The sequence below is a fragment of the Petaurus breviceps genome, unplaced genomic scaffold (assembly GCF_028583685.1).
Source record: "Petaurus breviceps papuanus isolate PSGF00001 unplaced genomic scaffold, PetGlider_PUasm1.0 188, whole genome shotgun sequence".
Lineage (NCBI taxonomy): Eukaryota > Metazoa > Chordata > Mammalia > Diprotodontia > Petauridae > Petaurus > Petaurus breviceps.
This window is the reverse complement of record NW_027185804.1, coordinates 10,965,226-10,973,651: the sequence shown is the minus strand read 5'-3', so window position 1 is coordinate 10,973,651 and position 8,426 is coordinate 10,965,226. Positions and strand designations below refer to the sequence as shown.

At 38.5% G+C, this 8,426-nt stretch overlaps 1 pseudogene; it reads right to left on the bottom strand.

Moving 5' to 3' along the window:
* Window positions 1-6,184: 6,184 nt before the first annotated feature.
* On the bottom strand, window positions 6,185-6,769 carry LOC138163400 (large ribosomal subunit protein uL5-like; annotated as a pseudogene).
* Between the last annotated feature and the right edge of the window lie 1,657 nt (window positions 6,770-8,426).

Sequence of the window (8,426 nt, the reverse complement as noted above, 5' to 3'; positions counted from 1 at the left end):
AGTTCAAAGTTTGCAAAGTATTATCTCCTTAGATCCTCATAACAATATTGGGAGGTAGATGCTATTATTATTCCCATTTTGTAGATAAGGAGACTGAGGCAGACAGAGGTTATGTGACTTGCCTAGGGTCATACAGCTTGTAAATGTTGGAAGTTGAATTTGAACTTAGGTCTTCCAGAATCAAGTCCAGCACTTCATCCACCTTATTGTCCAGTGTTAGACACTCAGTGACACTGGCCTCCTGGCTGTTACATGAACATTCCATTTCTCAGTTGCAGGCATTTTCTCTGAATATCCCCCCAGGCCTGGAACACTCTCCCTTCCTCCACTCTGACTACTGGCTTCCTTTAAGTCCTAACTAAAATCTCATCTTTTACTAGAAACCTTCCTCAAACCCTCTTAATTCCAGTCTCTCCCCTTTAATTATTTAATTGTCAATTATTTCCTGTTTATCCTGTTTTTGCCTGGTATATATTTGTTTGCATGTTGCTTCCCCTATTAGACTGTAAATTCCTTGAAGGCAGAAGCTATCTTTTGTCTCTTTTTGTACCCCCAGGGCTTAGCACAGTGCCTGACACATAGTAAGCACTTAATCGATGTTTATTGGTTGATTGATAGACAGAAAATCTGCCTCACAGCTAATACAGGTTGGGTAAAATACTACATAATTCATTCAATCAGCAAACATACTGAGCAATTTTTATATGTCTGGTGCTATGGATACAGAGATGAACAAAAATAATCCCTCCTCCCTCAAGAACTGATCTACTATTGAGCAAGATAACATATACATCCATCGGTACACAGTTAACCTTTCCACATCTAGACTTTCTCCATCACAGTTCCAATATTTCCTAGGTTAGCATAAGAAATTAAAGGGAGATTTGGGGGGAGTTTCATGGAACATGCAAAGGCCAATGGATGACACAGAAAAAGTTCAGGAACTCAGAAATGTGTAAAATATATACACAGTATTTTATAATATCAACATAGTTTATCTTTTAGTACCATAAATATACACAATTTCTTTTTGAAAGTTAAAATAAGTAAACAGTCAAAGTTTGCAAAAAGAATGTGAAAGTCAAACAGGTGACACCAAACGTTACTACATTTTACACAGATTTTTCAGATGATGGGTGTACTGCACCCCTAACTCCCTTGATGTGGAGGGATAATTGTACATAGAATACATGTTATAAAAATACGGTAATTAACAGAGGGGGGAGAGGCAATAGGAAGGGGAGATGAAGAAAGGTCTCATGTAGAAAGGTAGTACTTAATCTGAGTGTTGAAGGAAGGGAGGGAATTGCCCCTTTTCTTTATAAGTTTTATTGTTGTTTTTTTGTTTTTATTACAAATTAATTTTCAGATAATCCTTCCCTTTCCATATCCCTGTACTGAATCCTCCAACGCAAGAGAAAAAATGATGTTCAGTAAAAACTACAGATAGAATTATGGAGCCTAACAGTATATGCAACACTGTATTACCCCTGGTACCTGTGGCTTTCTTTTTCTGAATGAGCTTAACAGCTGTCAAAGTATAGGCTTCAATCAAGATTTTTGCCAACCAATCCAAGTGAAGACATTCCAATGGGGCATCAGTTACTTCTTCCTGATAGACTACCCTGAATCAGCTCTCAAAGTCTTTTTTTTTCTCTTCCTTTGATTGTTGAGTTTCCTTAAAGAATCATTCCATTTTAGACATGAGGCGCTGCTGCCACCCTCTAATTTGTGAGACAACAGGCCCTCGGAAGTCACACTATGAGGCTTAAACATCCACAGAAATGATTTATTGGAAAGCTGCTTCTGCCGAGTCTGTATCACAGTTGTGGCCAAAATATCCACAATCTAATGGAGGGGGGAGAGGAAGGGGTAGGTTTGTTGTTGTTTTTAAACTGTAGTCAGTTTGAGGTAAAGTTTATGCCTGACATAGACCAGATAAACGCTAGTCATTGCCTTACAATAGTTAAAAAAAAAAAAAAAGAAATTTAATCTTTAAAGGGACAGGCTGTTAGTTAACTGAGAGAGGGCCTGGGTTGATTGACAGTATCTGTCAGGGGCAATGAACTCCACTGGAACATTGCCTTTATGTTGCTGTGTAAAGTTGTTCAACTGTGACCCTTCCATCTGTTCCAGCTAATCTGAAAGTCATTTAGACCCGTTTCCCCATTCATTCGAGACACAGCGCATTCTCCTGTTAACACACATATGCAAAATTGTCGGGCTGTCAGCAACCTAAGGTTTGGTTTTTTTGGGGGGAGGAGTTGGGGGGAGTCTCTCTTACAACATCTGTGTAAACATTTACCCCTAACAATTCCAACAGCAAAACCACTTACTGGCATTCGCTTCATCTCTTACTCATTTTTCTAGACAAATTCCATGTGTGGGTCATACCGAACAGTCAGTTATTTCAAAGCTTGTCCCCAAATTTACTTTAAGTGGGCAGGGCATTTGTCATCACCATTTCCAAACAAGTACATCCAATATCTCATTTTAAAGAGGTTTCTGTGGATGTAGTAAATTTGTGAAGGCCCAGAAGAAAGCTTAATAGTTATTCACTCCAATCATTGCCAAGTGTCCATTAAGCCTTTCTGAACCTTCCTAGGTTAGAAATACCCCCATTAGTTCATATTAATTTCAAAGAACTAAGCTAACAATTCACTTTCCAATAGAAGGTTGTTGTTTTTTTGTTTTTTGTCACTTATGGATCAGCCCATCCTTTATGGAATGATAATTCATGCCAGTGAATTGTACTGTTAAAGTATTTTTTAAAAAGGCAATCTGAAAACAATAAATTCAACCACATGTTGAAGATACAGAAAGCCTGCGTAGTGCAGAGTGTGGTACATTTGGAGTTGGGAAAACTTGTGTTCCAATCCTATCTCTGACACCATTTGTATGACTGTGAACAAGTCACTAAGTATCTTGAAGTTTCAGTTTCCTCATCAATAAAAGGGGATGATAATAATAACTATAGTATAATCTCACTGGGTTATTGGGAGTCTTAAATGAGATAAGGCATATAAAGTGCTTTGTGAACTTTTAAATGCTATAGAAACATAAATTATTGTTATGTGTATTTATGTGAAAATATCTTTGCCTTCCAAAAGTAAAATGAAAAATATGAATAACGTCATTCAGATTCCACATGACAGCAGTTTGTTTTATTCTAAATATACCTACAAAATATCTTTCAGTGCCATTTACTGAATGTATTGAATAACTACTATATCTATGTACCAAGTACTGTTCCAGGTCAGGAAAAGAAGGATATCAGGATCCACAAATATCTTGGTGGGGTAGTGTGATGGCCTGAATTTAATAAGAGGAAACTTAATTGGGATTAATGTAAAGTCTGCACTTCTGCTTTTAAATAAAAGTGGGGGGGATTGATTGAGCCTCTGTTACTTGGCCCCAAAGGGCATAGCAAGGACCAACGGGTAAAAGTAACAGGGGGCACATTTGAACTGATATTAAAGGTTTGCTTGTTATTAAAGCTGTCCAAAATGGGATTGATTTCCTTGGGAGATTATGAGTTTCTCATCACTAAAAACTTTAAAGAAAAAAAAAAGCCTCCATATACATAGATATTTATAGTAGCACTTTTTGTGAGAGCAAAGGAAGAGGATGAAAGTAGATGCCCAATGATTGGGGAATGGCTAAACAATCAATGTTACATGGATGTGAGGAAATATTCCTGTGCTCTAAGAAACAATAAATATTGTGAATGCAGAGAAATAAGGAAAGGCTTACACAAAGTGGCACAAAGTAAAATAAGCAGAATCAGGAAAACAACTTCCATACAACAGCAACAATGTATATGGAAAGGTGAAAAAAAAGTAACTGGCTGTTTGCAAAATTACGCAGAACAAATGACTAAAGAAGAGTGAGAAGACATCTTCTTCTCCTTTGCAGATTTGATATGGACTGTATATGATCATAGATATCTTTCAATGTGTTGATTGGTTTTGCTCAATTTTTTTCTTCCTCCTCTTTTTCTTTTAAAAAGGATTCTTCATTATAAAATATGGCTCTCCAGTCAGGGGAATGAGGAGGGACACATGAAGAAATCTAAAAAATGTAAAAATAAAATGTATGAATAAAACATATATATATATATATATTATAACTCTCACATTTGAAAGAAGCTTCAGAAGCCCATCTGGTCTAATTTATGCTTGACAGAGAATCCTTTCTCTAACACACCTGAAAGTTGACCAGTCAACCTTTCCTTGAAAACCACTGCTTCCTGAGCAAAGTCAATTCCATTTTTTTTCTACAGTCCTAATAGTAAAGAAGTCTATCCTTATCCTTTCCTCTGAAACTTCTTCCTATTTCTCCAAGAGATGCACTATGAGAACAAGCACATCAAATCTAATTCCTCTTGCATATGACAGACCTTCAAATACTTGCAAACAGTTTTCATAGGATAATGGACTTAAAGATATGAGACCTTAGAGGGCATCTAGTTCAGTGCCCTCATTTTACAGAACAGGAAGCTGAAACCCAGAAAAGTTGTGATTACCCAAGATCTCAAATGTAATAGGGGACATAGCCAGGATTAAAATCCAGCACTTCTGTTCACTTAAAATATGCTGTCCCCCAAGCATCTGGAAGAAACAGTATGTTAGTGTCGGGCCTGGAGTAAGGAAGACTCCTCTTCCTGAGTTCAAATTGGACCTCAGACACTTACTAGTTGTGTGACCCTGGGCAAGTTACTTAACCTTGTTTGCCTCAGTTTCCCCATCTGTAAAATGATCTGGAGAAGGAAATGGCAAACCCCTCCAGTATCTCTGCCAAGAAAACTCTAAATGGAGGCGGCTAGGTGGCACAGTGAATAGAACATAGGCCCTGGAATCAGGAGGACCTGAGTTCAAATGTGACCTCAGACACTTGACACTTAGTAGCCATGTCACATCTTTTTTTTTTTTAAAGCAATCGGGGTTAAGTAATTTGCTCAAGGTTACACGGCCAGTTATTTCTGGATGTGGTGCTGAGTATCCAAACCCGGATTTGATCCAGGTCATCCCGACACTGGAGCCGGTGCTCTTACTCGCTGAGCCACCTGGCCGCCCCAGCCATGTCACATCTTAACACCAATTGCCTTGCCTTTCCCCCTCCAAGAAAACTCCAAATGGAATCACAAAGAGTTGGACATGACTGATCAACAACAATATAGTGGATAATGCTGGACTTGAAATTTGGGAGGCCTGAGGTTCAAATATAACCTGACACTGAGTATTTCTATGACCTCGGGTAATTCATTTGAATTCTCTGGGCCTCAGTTTCCTTATTTAGAAAATGAGAATAATAATACATGTAGTTCCTATCTCACAGGATTGTTGTGAGGCACAAATGAGATAACATGTAAAATACTTTGCAGAATGTAAAGTGCTACACAAATTTGATATTACTATTCAATAAGCTTTTAATAATTACTAACATTTATATATTGTTTTATGGTTTGCAAAGCACTTAAGAGAAGCTGAATGACTTGCTGAGGTACACATAACTAACAAGGAACTAGGCCAAGATTCAGACTCAGATTTTCCTCTCTCCAGACCTAGTTTTCTATCCACTATACAATCTAGCACTTATTAATAAGGGACCCTGTTATGTACAAGGCACTATTCTAAGGCTTGGGATACAAAGACAAAAGTAAAATTGTCCCTCTCCTCAAGAAGCTCTGAGAATATACTGACAGCATAAAAAAGACCAAATCTAGTTCTTTCAAATAATTTTAGTAATTAATTGTTGAGGCTTATGATTATACTGTTTGCTCTCCTTTTAATATTCTTTAGTTTTGTTATTCAGACATCTCAGTTGCATCCAACCCTTTGTGACCCCATTTGGGGGTGTCTTGGCAAAGATACTCAAATGGTTTGCCATTTCCTCCTCCAACTCATTTTATGGATGAGAAAACTGAGCCAAAACAGTTAAGTGACTTTCCAAGGTTCCCCCACCTAGGGAGTGTCTGAGGCTAGCTTTGAACTCAGGAGGATGAGACTTCCAGACTCTAGGTTTGGCACTCTATCCACTGCACCACCTAGCAACCCTAATTTGTCAATGTCCTTCCTCAAATACTATGCCCAGAACTGAACCCAATACATCAGATGTGATCTAAATGAGCAGAGAACAATAAGACTATCATGTCTTCATCATTCTCAAGGGTTACAGTGAACTCTTTTTTTTTTTTTTTACACTTCAGGGATCATTTTATTGACCTCTTAATAGAAAATAGGACTTTATTTGCCAGGAAGGATGATGCCATCGTACTTCTGCTGGAACCAGCGCATGTCTTCCTCTATGCCAATTCTGTGTTGGGCCCCAATGCAGCCTGTCCTATGTTTCTTGTCTGCAATGCTGAACCCAGGCGTGCCCAGCACCACATGGAAGTCCAAGCCATAGATGCCGATGCTTAGGTCATAGTTAATCCCCAGATTGATATGCTCTTGGATCCCAAAGCCAAAGTTGCTGGTATCTGAGAAGTTATTTTTCCTTAACTCACCTTCAGCCCCTTCTCCAGAATCTCTTCAGCTTTGGCTCCACCAACGGTACAGTGAACAGTGATCTCATTTCTCCTGATTCCAAAAGAGCAGACAGTATAGAGAGCTTTGGAGAATACTGGGGTTTGGCCTGTGGGCTGCTCCAACACTTTGGCCGCCCCGGTCAGTCAGTCTCCACTTTTCCCAACACAGATGTTGAGGCAGAGCTTATGGATGGGAAGTTCTCTGATGGAGTTTTCCTTTTCACCCTGATCTTGCGCCATGGGGGCGAAGCGGAAAAGAGGATGGAGCTTCCCGAACTCTAACTCTTAATGGAAACTAAGACCTTATTTGCTTTTTAGGTTGCCTATTGACTGGGGAATTGCTAAATAAATTGTGGTACATTAATGTCATGGAATATTATTGGACTACAATAATGATGAATGTAAAGAGTATAGAAAAACTTGGGAAAATATATGTGAACTGATGATGCAGAATGAAGTTAAATGGAGCCAAGAAAATTAAAAAAAAAACACAATTTAACCAGAAAGAACAATCACACAAATATATTAAATTTTCTATATATCTTTTATGGATGAAATACCTAGCTATGCCTTTCCTATCTTGGACCTATAGATGAAATTTTTAATGTTTATATTGATTTTTTTCATTTTTCAAATGCTTTATTAACTTCTAATTTACATCATTCATTTCTGCCAGATTTTGAGTTACAAATTGTCTCCCCATTTTTCCCCTACCCACCGCCTCAAAATAGCAATCCCACAGGATATTTCCTCCTCCAATCTGCTCTCTCCCATATTTTCTCCCATACCCCTTTCAACTTTTCCAGTAGGGCATGGTGAATCTGTATGCCTAATAGGAAGGGATGATACTCAAAAGGGGAAATTAAGAGGTGAGAGAGGAATATAATGAGAAGAGATGGAGAGAGACAGAATGGGGTAAACTATCTCATATAGAAGAGGCAAGGGAAAAGGGTTACAATGGAGGGGAAGAATAAGAAGGCAAAAGGGAATGGGTCAACCTTATTCTCATTTTTTTTTGCCTTTTGGTGGGCAATTGGGGTTAAGTAACTTGCCCAAGGTTACACAGCTAGTTTTTTTGTGTGAGTATTAAGTGTCTAAGGCCAGAAGAGAAATCAGGTCCTCTTAACTCTGGGGACGGCACTTTACTCACTGCGCCACCTAGCCACCCCCAACCTTATTCTCATTGAATTTGGCTTGGGGAGGGTATAAAATACACACTAAATAGGGTATCTCACCCTACAGGAGAGTAGGGGGAAGGCGATGAGAGTGGGGATGATGGAAGGGAGGGCAGGCTGGGGGGAGGGAAGTTGGAAGCCCTCACTTTTGAAAAAGGGATGGGATAAAAATAGAGAATAGAACAAGTGGATGGTGGGATAGGAGGGAGGGAAATATAGTCAGTCTTTTACAATATATCTACTATGTTAATGTTTTGCTTCAGCTACACATGTACAACCTATACTGAACTGCTTATCTTCCCAGTAAGGATGGGTGACAAGGGAGGAAGGGAATGAATCTGAAATTCAAAGTTTTAAAATCAAATGTTTAAAATAATATATACATATATACTATTATTAATACTATTTTACATGTAACTGGGAAATAAGATATACAGGCACTGGAGCATAGAAATCCACCATGCCCTAATTGAAAAGTCTAAGGGAGTATGGGAGAAGATATGAGAGAGAGCAGATTGGAGAAAGGGATATCCTGTGGGACTGCTATTCTAGGGTGGTGGGTAGGGGGAAAATAGGGAGAAAATTTGTAACTCAAAATCTGGCAGAAATGAATGATATAATTACATAAGAAGTTAATAAAGCATTTGAAAAATGAAAAAAAAGTGCTTGAAAGTCCTTTATTCCACTGAATGACCACATTTCCCCCCAAAACATGATACTCA